We start from the raw sequence: 14,932 nt of genomic DNA, 5'->3' as shown, positions 1-14,932 counted from the left end.
AAAACTACAATTTGTTAAAATATTAAATGTGAAAACCATGACACCCGAGGCTAGGCATGACTTCCATGATAGGGGTTGAAATTTTACACAAAACGACTTGGGAATTCATGTTGGTCAAATCATGGCCACTGGTCAAATCATGATCCTTGAGGCCAGTGCGAGGCCACAATCGGGGTTTAAATTTACATAAGAAAAAATTAGATAATTCTTTTTAAAAAAATCTCCCGAATCAAAACAGTGCACTTTATTGTTCTCTGCTTTAGCGTAATTAGGGAATCTGTATCTCAAATTAGCTGTCACAATAAAATTTTATAGCTAAAAAAAAAAATGAAACACATTCGTTTTGAGGTCAGAGTTACTTGGTCACATATTGATTGTATTGCATCTTGTTTAATGTCTCACTCGAGAAGTTTTCACTCATATGGAGACGACACCAAGACCGGTAAAGGGCTTCAAATTTAGACCTTTACTCGGCGCTTACGGTCGGCCATTGTGCAGTGAGGGTTCTTTAGCATGCAACACCTACTGTGACACGGGACATCTGTTTTTAAGGTCATCTCCAAGGATCCGTGACATTCACACCTGATGCCGAGCGTTTGGCGATGGAACTGTCACTACCTGTTTTAACGATTAGGTCTGTCGCGGCCGCGGTCATATATTGTAGGACATGACTTTCATATGATATCTAAGACAATGTTTTAAGTTTTAGCAATGAATTTTTGACGCGAAAAGTTTCCACGACTTAAGGACAACTCCTGTTGTATTTTATGTCAAGGTCGCTGGATCACATATAATTAGAAATTAAATGTCAAATGTGGAAGAGATCTCAAAAATATTATTTCAGATTTAGCGATGGAATTTTTTATGTAGAGTCTCAACCCTCCAAAGGTCAAGGTCACTCGCACACGTGAAACAGATTTGATTTAGCTCTAGAACTTTGCAAGAAGAGTGTTTGCGGAATCGTTTTCCATGTTGAAAAATACAAATCAAATATATAACTGTAAGCAAGGAATTCACAGAATTTTCTTGTTGAATTTATATGCAAGTGGTGTATAGTGTACTGTAGATAGCCAAGCTTGTTCAAACGAAGAACCAAGACCATTGCGGGGGATCACAAATGTGTGTAACGTTTAACGTAAGTATGTATGGGAACAATCGTTTTGAAATTTTCTTCTCAAGAACCATGCGGAAGTCTTCAATTTGTCAACATGATAATATTTGATAAAACAATTATGCAAACATTCTCATATTGTGTTGTTTCAAGTCTATCAAACTGACTCAGAACGGGACTAGAACTGACTCAGAGCGGGGCTAGAACTGACTCAGTGGGACTAGAACTGGCTCAGAGTGGGACTAGAACTGACTCAGAACGGGACTAGAACTGGCTAAGAGCGGGGCTAGAAGTGACTCAGAACGGGACTAGAACTGGATCAGAGCGAGGCTAGAACTGGATCAGAGCGAGACTAGAACTGACTCAGAGTGGGACTAGAACTGGCTCAGAGTGGGACTAGAACTGGCTCAGAGTGGGACTAGAACTGCCTTAGAATGGGGCTAGAACTGGATCAGAGCGGGGCTAGAACTGACTAGTTGTACCTATGTCTGAACAAGGCGACTGTGGGTGAGTTTTGTTAGGTCACCTGAATTCATTCAGGTGACCTATTGCTATCTGTTTTTGTCCGTCGTCGTTCGTCGTGCGTCGTGCGTTAACATTTGAACATTTTCAGCTTCTTCTCTGAAACCCCTGAACCAATTTCAACCAATTTTGGCATATAGCATCTGTGGGTGGAGGGGAACAACAATTGTGAAATTCGTGGTCCCTGCCCCCCTGGGGCCTGAGGGGTGGGGCAAAAACCATCAAAATGAGTGTAATTTTAAAAAATCTTCTTCTTTACTCCTGGACATCAAGAAGCCAAACTGTGGGCATAATTATAATGAGCTTTGAGCCCTCTACCAAAATTGTGAAATTCATGGCCCCTGGGGCAGGGGTTCTTGTGTTAGGGTGGGGCTCTATTGGTCATATAGTGAAAATGTAGAAATTCTTTGAAAATCTTCTCTGTCTCTGGGTATTAAGTAGACAAACTAATAGCATGGTAATGATGAGCAAGGATGCCTCTTTATACCCCCCGCAACAAGTTGTGGGGGGGGGGGGGGGTATACTGGAATCGGGTTGTCCGTCTGTCCGTCCGTCCGTCTGTAGACGCAATGGTTTCCGGGATCTAAAGCATTATCCTTTCCACCTACCGTCACCATATGATATATATGGACTACCCATGGGATGAAGATGTTTTCCATCGATTTTGGGGTCAAAAGGTCAAAGGTCAAGCACACTGGACATCGAAGTAGCAATATGGTTTCCGGGCTCTAAAGTGTTATCCATTCCACCTACAGTCACCATATCAAAGATATGGACTACCCATAGGATGAAGATGTTCCCTATCGATTTTGGGGTCAAAAGGTCAAAGGTCAAGCGCACTGGACATTGAAGTAGCAATATAGTTTCCGGGCTCTAAAGCGTTATCCTTTCCACCTACAGTCACCATATCAAACATATGGACTACCCATGGGATGAAGATGTTCCCTATCGATTTTGGGGTCAAAAGGTCAAAGGTCATGCGCACTGGACATCGAAGTAGCAACACTCAGAAAAGAGGTAGTTTATACCTATTACAACACCCTTTGGGAGATTGGGGTAAGCGGGGGATATTCTTAGTGAGCATTGCTCACAGTACCTCTTGTTAACAATTGTGAAATTCATGGCCCCTGGATTAGGGGTTCTGGTGCTAGGGTGGGGCTCTATAAGTCATATAGTGAAAATGCATTATTTCTTTGAAAATCTTCTTCTCTGTCCTTGGGTATTAAGTAGACAAACCAATAGCATGGTTAGGATGAGCAAGGATGCCTCTTTCAAAATTGTGAAATTCATGGCCCCTGGGTCAGGGGTTCTGGTATTAGGGTGGGGCCCTATTGATCATATAGTGAAAATGCATTTTATTTCTTTGAAAATCTTCTCCTCTGCTGCTGGGTATTAAGTAGACAAACTAATAGTATGATAATGATGATCAAGGATGCTTCTTTCAAAACTGAAATTTATGGCCCCTGGGTCAGGGGTTGTGGTGCAAAGGCGGGGCTGACCACATAGCTATTCAATGTTTCTTCCATCCAAAAGTAAAATTCTTATATTTAAACACAAACCTAATTCAAACATTGGAAGGTTGTTACATGATACTCAGGTGACCTATAAGGCCCCAGGGCCTCTTGTTATAAATACCTATGTCTGAACAAGGCGACTGTGTGTGAGTTTTGTTATAAATACCTATGTCTGAACAAGGCGACTGTGTGTGAGTTTTGTTATAAATACCTATGTCTGAACAAGGCGAATGTGTGTGAGTTTTGTTATAAATACCTATGTCTGAACAAGGCGAATGTCGATGAGCCTTGTGGTCTATGAGCCACTCTGTTACACTTGCTATTGTAGTACATCTGCGCGCGCATGTTAATATGCAGACCCTTATAAATTTTTAATGTTTTCAGAGAAAGTGAAGAATAGAGTTATAGATAGTAAAAATTCTCAGTAACGGTGAAATTAATTAGACTGACACTCAGCGATATCCTCACCCACAATCAGCCGCAGTCGCCATTAATATTCAATCATCAGATATTGAATTATGCAGATTTCCTGACGATGAGTGGGGTGGGGTTTTGTGATTTTCACGTACTCTTCCTTTTCAAACAAAGAATTGTAGTTATAAATACAGTAGGATGCACAAGTCATGATGGTGAAAACAATATATAAATAATATAAACTAACATTTCCTTAAATTAATTTCTTTTTTTTAATTTTAAGTCTTGTAATGTTTACAAGCAGATCCCCCCAAAATCGTTGGGTGTATGTCACCTAGAATGAAAAGGTTTAATTAGTAGGACGCGGTCTGCACTGGTTGCTTGATGTACACCTCGGGAGAATACAGCAGACCTATTTAAGCCTACTTAAGGAGGGAACGATTTATTTTATTGACAGAGTGTATTGCCCACATCCTGTCGTTTCGTCACCTTAGCATGCACACGGAAGGATGAGAGGTTAGGGTCTCCCTAATGAAAGTATGTCAAGACCTGGCTGGGTGAATTTTCTGTTTATAGGTCACGGTTAGGATCACAGGCACCTGAAGCATGGATACTACTACCCACCCACCCCGTCTGATTTTTTTTGCGGCAATAATTTCTCCGAAGTGTGTGGATTCCCTTTCTATTTCAACCCTTTTTCGATTTTTGTTATCGTTTAACGTTTTTCGTAAGCTTTAGAGATTGGTCTTCTACCGGTATAGTAAAATACGCGTGTTTCTTTCATCGCATTAATTAGCAGGGTCTTCCTAATGAAGGTATGCCAAGACCTGACTGAGGGAATTTTCTGTTTAACAGTCACGGTTAGAGCGTATCCGGGGAGAATATTTATGTATCTAAGCAGCCCTGCGTTGACCAATGCTACTAGATAGTGCTATTAAGACACCAAGCACTGTCCCCTGGTATCCTTTGCAATTTTGTGATGAACCATGTTATAACACGGATACATGTACTACATCTATAGTGATAGCCTAGTTTGTCCTCTCTCCACTCACAGGCAATATAAACACAAACTGTACTGTGAACAAAACTATGTTATGTGTCTCTTATAATCATAAATGTACTTTGTATTGTATTGCCCCTTGTGGGTTCATAACTGGTCAATAAATTATATATCATATCGTAAGTAGAGTCCAAGACTAGAGAACATTGTTACATATTAGATTATAGATATCATATTCAGGATGAGTAGACATTGTTATATATTAGATTATAGATATCATATTCAGGATGAGTAGACATTGCTACATATTAGTTTATAGATATCATATTCAGGATGAGTAGACATTGTTACATAGTAGTTTATAGATATCATATTCAGGATGAGTAGACATTGTTACATTTTAGATTATAGATATCATATTCAGGATGAGTAGACATCGTTACATATTAGTTTATAGATATCATATTCAGGATGAGTAGACATTGTTACATATTAGTTTATAGATATCATATTCAGGATGAGTAGACATTGTTACATATTAGTTTATAGATATCATATCCAAGACTAGTGGAAGCTTATAATCTCTTCTCTATAAGTCTGTGTGAGCTGTAGTCCTCGTGAAGTACCCGTATTCTGTTTGGTGTGTAAAACTAATTTATATTCGGTTTTGTTGGGTTTTTTTCTTTCCGTCTTTAAAACCGCAACTGCTATATTTGGTTACCGTTTTCACAATACTTATTATTGATCCAGACATTTCTTTTTTTATATAGAAAAAAATCTACACGCCATATTTACAGTAAAGATACGCCGTTTGAATGGGGGGTTCTTTAAGGCCCATAGAAAAGTAGGCTAACAGAACAATATTTGAAGTGACCTGATGTTGTCATAAATTCTACAAAAAACGGGGCCAGTGGGACAGGAGATTTCATCATGGCGTTTTATCTTGCATTCTCAGCTGCTCTTTTTTTTGGACGAATCCGATTGACTTCAATCGTATAGTTTAAGGATCGTGTAGCGATAAATGCGTTTACACCTTATCTGAAATATGTGCTGATTTGGCGAATGCTGTCTGGGGATCGGTCCTAGATGGAATTCTTTTTTTAAAAGACCTGTCTACAATGGTTATTTTATTTTTGCGGTGAATCCTTTTCCTTATATGCAAATAAGTAGCATCTGCAACGTGCAGGTGACAATACTTTCCGTAGGTTAGCTCTGTTTTAACTAACACCTTTTCCGCATGTAATATGATGTACAGAATTCTGAAAACTTGCTGTTAGATAAGCCCATTAATTTTAAATTGGGCTGTGAGCGAGAATCTTTTGTCCATCTATTTCTCTGTTTTTCCTCTTTATTTAATTGACCGTGTACCTCGCACCTGTTTGTCAATTTCAAACTGTTATATTTGTCATAACTGTTCAATAACCGACAGACATTTGTCTAATTAATTATTGGAGTAACGGAATGACATCTGTAAGGAGGGGAGTATTTATAGGAATGTCATCTGATAGTATCACTGGGTTAAACAGCTGACATCGCCAGCTTCGGCAATACCGTCCCGAGTAGGGCTATTGTTCCCCAGGAATTGGTCATTCAAGCAAACGGAACTCTTCACGCCAAAATCCGCAGAGCGCATGAAAATGTGTTATAGGTGGCCACGAAGGAGTGTCGTGTTGGCCCAACATGCCCGGTGTCCGTACTCTCAAAACCAGTCATGTCCAGGGGACTCGGACAACAGAGTCTATGAAATTGAGGGGAGCGAAAGTGGCGTGACAACACCTACTGAAAAACGAATGTGCGAAAAGAAGTGGAACAGATAGGGCTTTTTATCTCCATTGTGTTCCAAACGAGGCTGTGTCAGGACTGGAATTACCATGTCAAATCATCAGTGAAGATCTACAGCATAAAAAAAAAAATCCAAGCTTTTTCGTCAAACATTTAATTAAAATTATTTACCATCTTCTATAGCTCGGAATAGGTATACAAAAAGTGTAAAGACGGCCTATTGTGGCAGTCTGATTGAGTTAACATTCCGAAGAAGCGAAAAAGTATGATCTTGTCATTTAAGCGTAAATAACGGTATAATTTCTTCCTGACACCTGACTAAACACAGCCATTTAATGATATGCCACAAAAAGAAAAATCCTTTAGTAATTTCAGATATATATTTTTCACTTTTGTCGTTTTATTACATGCATATACATTGAGATGAAAATACATGCGATGCTTGACATTTAAACTTGAGATCCGTTATTTACAACGAAGCTATTTAGGGTCTATATATTTTTAAAGGAATGTCATTCAGCGTTTTAATTCCCCACAAGTAAACAGGATCCCTCGTGTACGATGATTAAATTTCAATAAATCTAAAACGGTCTTCGATTTCTATAGCTTCTAATATTTTACAGAATAAAGCATTGCGTTGACGTCCTTCGTCTCCTCAAGTAATGGTTAAAGTGCTTGTCCTGATCAATAGATGATCGATTGCCGGTGATCGGGCGCTATTTGACAGAACACCCTGGTCCTAAGGTTGTAAATCCCTCTACATAGCCAGGAAACCCCTGAGATTGCCGCTCAAGTATTGTCAAATCCTCTCTGCTGACGTGGCATATTTTGCACCTACTTTGATTATTTCACTCCTGTCACTTTGGGGATGCCCTTTGGAATCCGATATAAGCAGTCACATTGACGGAGCTTCATCACGTGATAATTCTCACTCCTGTCACTTTGGGGATACCCTTCGGAATCCGATATAAGCATTCACAATGACGGAGCTTCATCACGTGATTATTTCACTCCTGTCACTTTGGGGATGCCCTTCGGAATCCGATATAAGCAGTCACATTGACGGAGCTTCATCACGTGATTATTTCACTCCTGTCACGTGTTCAAACAGAATGCATACTAATTCTGAAGCTGTATAGTTTGCCATTTTTATTTTCAGAGAAAAGGGGGAGTCTTGCGAAAAGATATTTCTTATCCGTTCTTCTAAAACGTTTTTACTTTCCAGATCTATGTCGACATTATAAGACAGTATATGCAAAGCCAGCCCCAGAGCGTTTAGTTTGCATCAGTTGTCTACCGTGTTTTACTGTCTACAGGGAATCTAAAACCTCTCTTCGGAGCATGCGTAGGCACAGGGTACAATGTTCCCTTCAGCCACTAAGATGATCAAATTTTATCAAATTTTGACCCAAGTCTGTTATATCCAGGGGTCCGTGTTTGCTCAACTCTTTATTTTGTATTCCTTGTGGGAGTTATGAGATGGATGACTGTTCGTTATCTTCACCTTTTCATCAAATAGTCAATTGGTCAAATCTACCAAGTACTAACGAGAAGCAGTCGCCTACACAACTGTACCAAGTACTAACGAGAACGTCACTGAACCAAATATACCAATTACTAAGAGATGAAATAGTCACCTACCTAACAATACTAAGTACTAACGTGAAATAGTCACCTACCTAACAATACTAAGTACTAACGTGAAATAGTCACCTACCTAACAATACTAAGTACTAACGTGAAATAGTCACCTACCTAACAGTACTAAATACTAACGTGAATAGTCACCTACCTAACAGTACTAAGTACTAACGTGAAATAGTCACCTACCTAACGATACTAAGTACTAACGTGAAATAGTCACCTACCTAACAATATTAAGTACTAACCCGGCATGCACGTAATCACATAGCTTGTATTATTTAGACCGATCATTTTGCTACGTCATCGCTTAAGAGTTTTACATAAGTGGTGAAAAAAGTAGTTTCTTTTGGCCTTGATCGTAATTCCCAAACCTTTGTACATTAAATCTACGTACACGTGGACAATACCTCGCTAAGTATTTTTAACCTTGATTATCCAAATTCGACTCCTCGTCCAAGAATTTGGCACTAGCTACACGCTTAACCTTTGCGTACCTTAATAGACGATTACAAAATTCTACGTAAATGTCTGCGTAAGGGAGTGTATAATCCCATACATTTATTAATCAAACGCTAATTCCAATTGTGTTTTTGGTTAGGCCATGAGCCATTATTCTAGATATAGGTCTGCAAAACGCACACCTTGAAATATCATGAATGGCAATATTAAAATTAACAACAAACTATTAACTCCATTTTCCCCTTTGTAATTATGGGTGTTGTTCATAAGCTGATTTATTGTACGAGACAAGCACAGTTCTTTGTGGCTGATCCTTAAATACATTTGATCCTTGGATGGGGATGAAATAATATACTTATTTTGTTAAGATACATAATAAAGTACCTCAAACAATCACTTGAAACTTATCTTCGGTAACATAAGCCTGAGAAGATATGTTAGTTGTTAAATAAAAATTTTATATATTGAAAATGATGCTGTCAGAGAATTTAAAGAGATGAAATTTCTGAAACCTAAAGCATTGTTATAGAAACAGCGCAATCTCGTCGTGTTCCGGTCAGTCATTAAGTCAATTCAAACAATGTTTTATTAACATAAAAAAGTACGATAACATGCTTGTGCGTCTTCTACATACAAAGATCAAGTATTTAACAGTTGAGTTTTTAAAAATAACTGAAAATCTCTTATGATATATGATATATAGAGTTTTGAAAACAGAGGACACGTACGATATTGAGGTATGATAAATATTACATCAACTGATTATTATCATAAGGTAAGAACGAGAGAGAGAGAGAGAGAGAGAGAGAGAGAGAGAGAGAGAGAGAGAGAGAGAGAGAGAGAGAGAGAGAGAGAGAGAGAGAGAGAGAGAGATGAAAACAACACAGGACCAAACTATGGACGTTCTTCAAAACTTTAGCATATGACATCTAGACTGTGGAAAAAGTCGCTCTCTTTGAGATTCGACCAGGGAGAGAGGTATGATTGGTTAATTTAATGGCCTCTCTTCATGTGTCTGGTTTTCTTCATACACCCTTCCACAAATTGTCTTGACTGTTCGGGAAAGTTTGCTTTCAGAAAGGGTTGTTCTTTTTTGGTTTTGGAGAAAGAAAAGGTATTGTATAAAATAACTGACAAACGATAGAATCTGTAGGGTAAATTAGCTTGCTTTAACGCCACCATGGACGGGGTATTCAGATTTGACGTATGTAGTGTTATATTTGTGAAATTTAACACAATCTGTGTGGCTGCCCATTCTTTGGACGCTTGACCCCAGGGTCAGGATTTTATTTACATGCTGTGATGTTTGATTTGCGAAGATTAAGGCGTAGGTATTTTTTATTGTTACAAGCGGCCGTCGCGTGCCCCACACGCGGTCACTTCCCAGGGTTCTTTGTTTGCGGAAGCCGCTTTCATTCAGATAATACACTCGTCCCTGTTGTTTAGCATAAAAATTTCACCTGTTCAATTAAAATAAAAAGTTCAAAGAAAATTTGAGGTGTATACTTTAAAGATATGAATTAAACCATCTTTTGTTAACCAAAGATGCGATTTACTGCGCTAAGAGACGCAGACATAAGTCGTTGAATTTGGTACTATTTCGGATATAATATTAAGCTTTAAGCTGGAAAATGCCCAGGCGAACAGTTTTTACAGAAGATATGTGCGATTTAGTCTTACATAAAATGCAACTCGACTCCATCACATTACATGCCAAAGAATTTCGTTATGACCTTGCAAAATGCTATCTAATATGAATTATATTACGTAAACCTGACAACTTGAACAACTACTCCGACTACAAGAAAAAAATACACAGAGAATGTCACCTATTTTTATTATTTGTAAAAATTTCTCTAGGGAAATGTTGAATTTATAGGTTATGTACGAAAAATGAAACTTTTATAATTAACAAAGTGAACTTTGTAAAAATATACTCCCCAGAAAGCTAATATGTTTTAAGGGAGTTTGCAAACATAGACAAAATTTCATGTATATCTGCCATTGTAGAGAAATGTATGGTTTACTTTTATAATTAACAAAGTTTAATGAAGTGTGTATGTAAAAATTGATATACTCCGTCTGCATTGTTGTTAACGAATGCATGAAGATAATAAAGCAATTGATAAAAGCTACACACACTGTCAATACAATGAGCAAGCATTGATCATTCTTTTGTATAAGTGTCGTTTTAGGGAAAACGGCAAGGTCAAATTACTCTTATCTATGAATTGTGGATAAAGACGGGAAAAACACAAAGAGTTTAGGAACGAGGCACGGGTATCGAACAGATTCTGTAAATGTAGCTGGCTGGCGGAAATCAGGAAGTATGGATTGCGCAAAAAGTCAAGAGATTCTCCGATTGGAAGCTACATATTCGCGAATCATATAATCATGAAAAGAAATTCATTTATTATTCGGATATACAACATGTACCTGTATACATTTATTGCAAGATAGAAAGGACCAACAGATAGAGAGGAGAGGAGAACCAATTGATGGAGAGGAGAGAGGGACCAATTCATGGAGAACCAATTGATAGAGAGGAGAGGAGAACCAATTGATGGAAAGGAGAACCAATTGATAGAGAGTAGAGGAGAGGAGAACCAATTGATAGAGATGAGAGGAGAACCAATTGATAGAGATGAGAGGAGAACCAATTGATAGAGATGAGAGGAGAACCAATTGATAGAGATGAGGGGAGAACCAATAGACAGAGGGGAGAGGAGAACCAATTGATAGAGAGGAGGGGAGAACCAGTTGATAAAGAGGAGAGGAGAACCAGTTGATAGAGAGGAGAGGAGAATCAGTTGATAGAGATGAAAGGAGAACCAATTGATGGAGAGGAGAGAGGGACTAATTGATGGAGAGGAGAGAGGGACTAATTGATGGAAAGGAGAACCAATTGATAGAGAGGAGAGGAGAACCAATTGATGGAGAGGGGAACCAATTGATAGAGAGGAGAGGAGAACCAATTGATGGAGAGGAGAACCAATTGATAGAGAGTAGAGTAGAGGAGAACCAATTGATAGAGAGGAGAGGAGAACCAATTGATAGAGATTAGAGGAGAACCAATTGATAGGGATGAGAGGAGAACCAATCGATAGAGAGGAGGGGAGAACCAATAGACAGAGGGGAGAGGAGAACCAATTGATAGAGAGGAGAGGAGAACCAGTTGATAGAGAGGAGAGGAGAACCAGTTGATAGAGAGGAGAGGAGAACCAGTTGATAGAGAGGAGAAGAGAACCAATAGACAGAGGGGAGAGGAGAACTAATTGATAGAGAGGAGGGGAGAACCAGTTGATAGAGAGGAGAGGAGAACCAGTTGAGAGAGAGAAAGAGAGAGAGAGAGAGAGAGAGAGAGAGAGAGAGAGAGAGAGAGAGAGAGAGAGAGAGAGAGAGAGAGAGAACTGAATAAAGAGGATCAGGCTTTTAAATAGAAAGTGTTCTATGACAGAGAGGGTTATTTGATAGAAGGGGCTATTTGACAGAATGGGCTAAATGACAGAACGGGCTAAATGACAGAAAGGGCAAATTGATAGAAAGGGCAATTTGACATAGAAGGCTATTTGGCGGAGAGAGCTATTTGACAGAGACCTTTTGAGAAATGATAAGCTGGTACTTGTGACCTGGGATTTTGGGAGAGCACCTCTGTAAGATTTTACTCCAGAAGACAGACATTGTCATTGCAAACCTGGTAGCGAATGAGGTGTTGGCTTTAGTTCTGACACATGTTATATTGAATACAAGTAAATCATTTTCCTGTCGCTCAGACCCTGTAAATCGCAATCCATGATTTATGCTACGTGATGTGGAGTGAATTGTCAAGGGAATCCACTTTCATCATTTATAGAACGAGAAACTATGACGGCATAGAAACATTGACACAGGTATTCTAGGAAGAAAAAAAACCCGGGTATCATGAAAGATGAATGTTTCGTGTCACAGATATAGTTAGAAAATTAACAGATTTGAAAAAAGGCTAAATATACCGAAACTGTTATGTTATACGAGTTAGAAATGTCCATAAATCACTACCTGTATATGCCTTTTTCTAATTGATATGATAGGTAAATTTAGTTTCCATAACCATTTTTTATGAACGTTAATAGTTTTTATTTTTATAAAAAAAAAAAGAAAGAAAAAGAAAAAAAAAACCCAAGCAAACATCATTTTAAAAGTAGACTGAATCTAATTAAATTGAAATCGATATCTAAACAATGAACAAAATCGATTTTAGTAACTCAATTATGAATTAACTAAGGTATGCAAAGTAACGATTCTTTTGAGAGACAAACGGAAGTAAATATTTATTAGATGGTAATAAACAAACGATAGACATTGTTATTGGAAGCAAAACAAACATTGGTTGCAATTTTCAACTTAGCGCATTTTCGAAATCTTTATTTCTAGATTTTCCCCATTGAGAATTCCTTTTAAAAGAATAGCTGGTTAGTAAACTCAAAGTTTTCCCAATATTATTAAAAAGGGGTTATGTACATGTAATGGTGCCGCTACAGGTTGGATTATTCTTAGTTAATCACGTGATGTGGGTTTAATGAATGACTTAATTTATGTTCAATGTAATATAGGTCTAGTGAACGACCGAATTGAAGTTCATGTTCATGGCGAATGGATGTCTTATAAACGAGATAACTGTTCGATTTTTGTAGTTTTAAAACAAAGTTTAATCAATGTTTCGATATTGTTTTGTTCGAAAAGGAATTCTAATAATATTGGAATAATTCTTGATTTGGAATGTTCTTGTATTCTACATTTCATTGAGAGAGAGAGAGAGAGAGAGAGAGAGAGAGAGAGAGAGAGAGAGAGAGAGAGAGATGGGGACAAGTGTAAAGGTTACTATCTTATCAATTGTTTGTACAAGTACGAATCGATCGTTTGGTAAATCTGTTGATTATGGAGCTGACCTAATCACACCACTGAATGAAAGTAGTTCTTCACTAAGTCCCTCTTGTGTCGCTGATATCGGCTTCTGAAGAATTCCTATGGTCCTAGAGAAGTTCACGTCGTTCTTAAACACAAAATAGGATGTCTTGAAATATAACAAAGGATAACCCCTCACTTGTCCCCATTCATTATCGCCTCCCCGAGACCGAGATTTCTGTCATTGCAAACTTGCACCTTCTCCAAGGCAGATTAATTCCTTGTTCTTAATCATTAAGAAATACTTGAGTTTTGCTGAAACATCTATCAACTTTTAGGACGGTTTAAAAGGGGGTCATTTTCTTCTCCAACGGAGTATCAGTACTCAGTCCTTTGTAATGTAAAAGTACCTCATTCTTCTTGTCCAAAAAAGTTCTTCCGATAAACCGTATGAATGAGCTCCATATATTGCTTTAATATCAGTTTTATAGTGTTTGTTGCAACAGTATATGGGAATTAATGATAAACTGATCGTATCTATACGAATTATTTTCATAATTGAACACGTAATTAGTACATGTGAAAGGGATTGCCTATGTAATGTTTCGCCTGATACAAGTTTACTACATGTATTAATGTTACAATGCGCCCTGCGGAGGGTAGTCAAATTTCAAATGTCTTTTAAAGATTTATCAAAATACGGTAATTTACTTTTTTAATATTCTGGTGCATGAGTATCTTGTAACAGCGTATTGTAAATCAAATCAATTTTCTCTTTTTGGACAAGAATAGTCCCAGGACAGAGGCCACATTCCAACGCTAGCATGCACTATATCGTGTTTCATCGAGTCTTATCACAGGCTAACAAAACACCGAGGCAGTAAATCGCCATTTGATTACCCGTGCTATCTGAGGGTATCGTAAACAAAATCACCCAGTCGTCCAATATACCGCCACCCGGTGTCTGTTTATCGCGAGCCTCCGGACACAGATTGTGGACAGATACTGGGGGATATGTTATCTAGAACACTTCGTTAAAAGTTTTCCGACAAAAGTTAAATATCTTGGCCATAGATGGTTAGAATTCATTCTATTCAGAGAGATTTCCCCGCAGTGGAGATGGTGATCATGGAGGGTGCCTTTGCATGATATACATAGTGTCGTGTTACATATTATACACTCACGCAATCTCAGAATTTAATCGCCCTTTTTTGAAATAAAAAACTAAATAAAAATCGCACGTTAATTTTGATTTCTTGTCAATACCAAGATGGGACTTGTTGTTTCCTCTGACGTCATTCTAAACACTTACTATTAATTTTATTCAATTCTCTGATAAAGGATGATACACATTTTTGTAGACCCCTTTAATTCCAGTTCAGTCATGCTGCAGGTATTAAAACTGAATAGAAAATGGAATTGGTGCACCTTTACATAAAGGAGGAATTAAACTCCATTACTTTTAAATTACAGGATCGCTTGATGCTATAATTGGCGCTTTATAATGCTAGAATACATGTAAACATTCAATTGATACCAGTACAGGTTACCGGTGCCCTTGTCTAATTTCATATGAAAATACATGTATATCCAATCTCTGGG

This window comes from Ostrea edulis, chromosome 3 (assembly GCF_947568905.1).
Source record: "Ostrea edulis chromosome 3, xbOstEdul1.1, whole genome shotgun sequence".
Taxonomy (NCBI): domain Eukaryota; kingdom Metazoa; phylum Mollusca; class Bivalvia; order Ostreida; family Ostreidae; genus Ostrea; species Ostrea edulis.
This window is presented reverse-complemented; position numbering follows the sequence as displayed.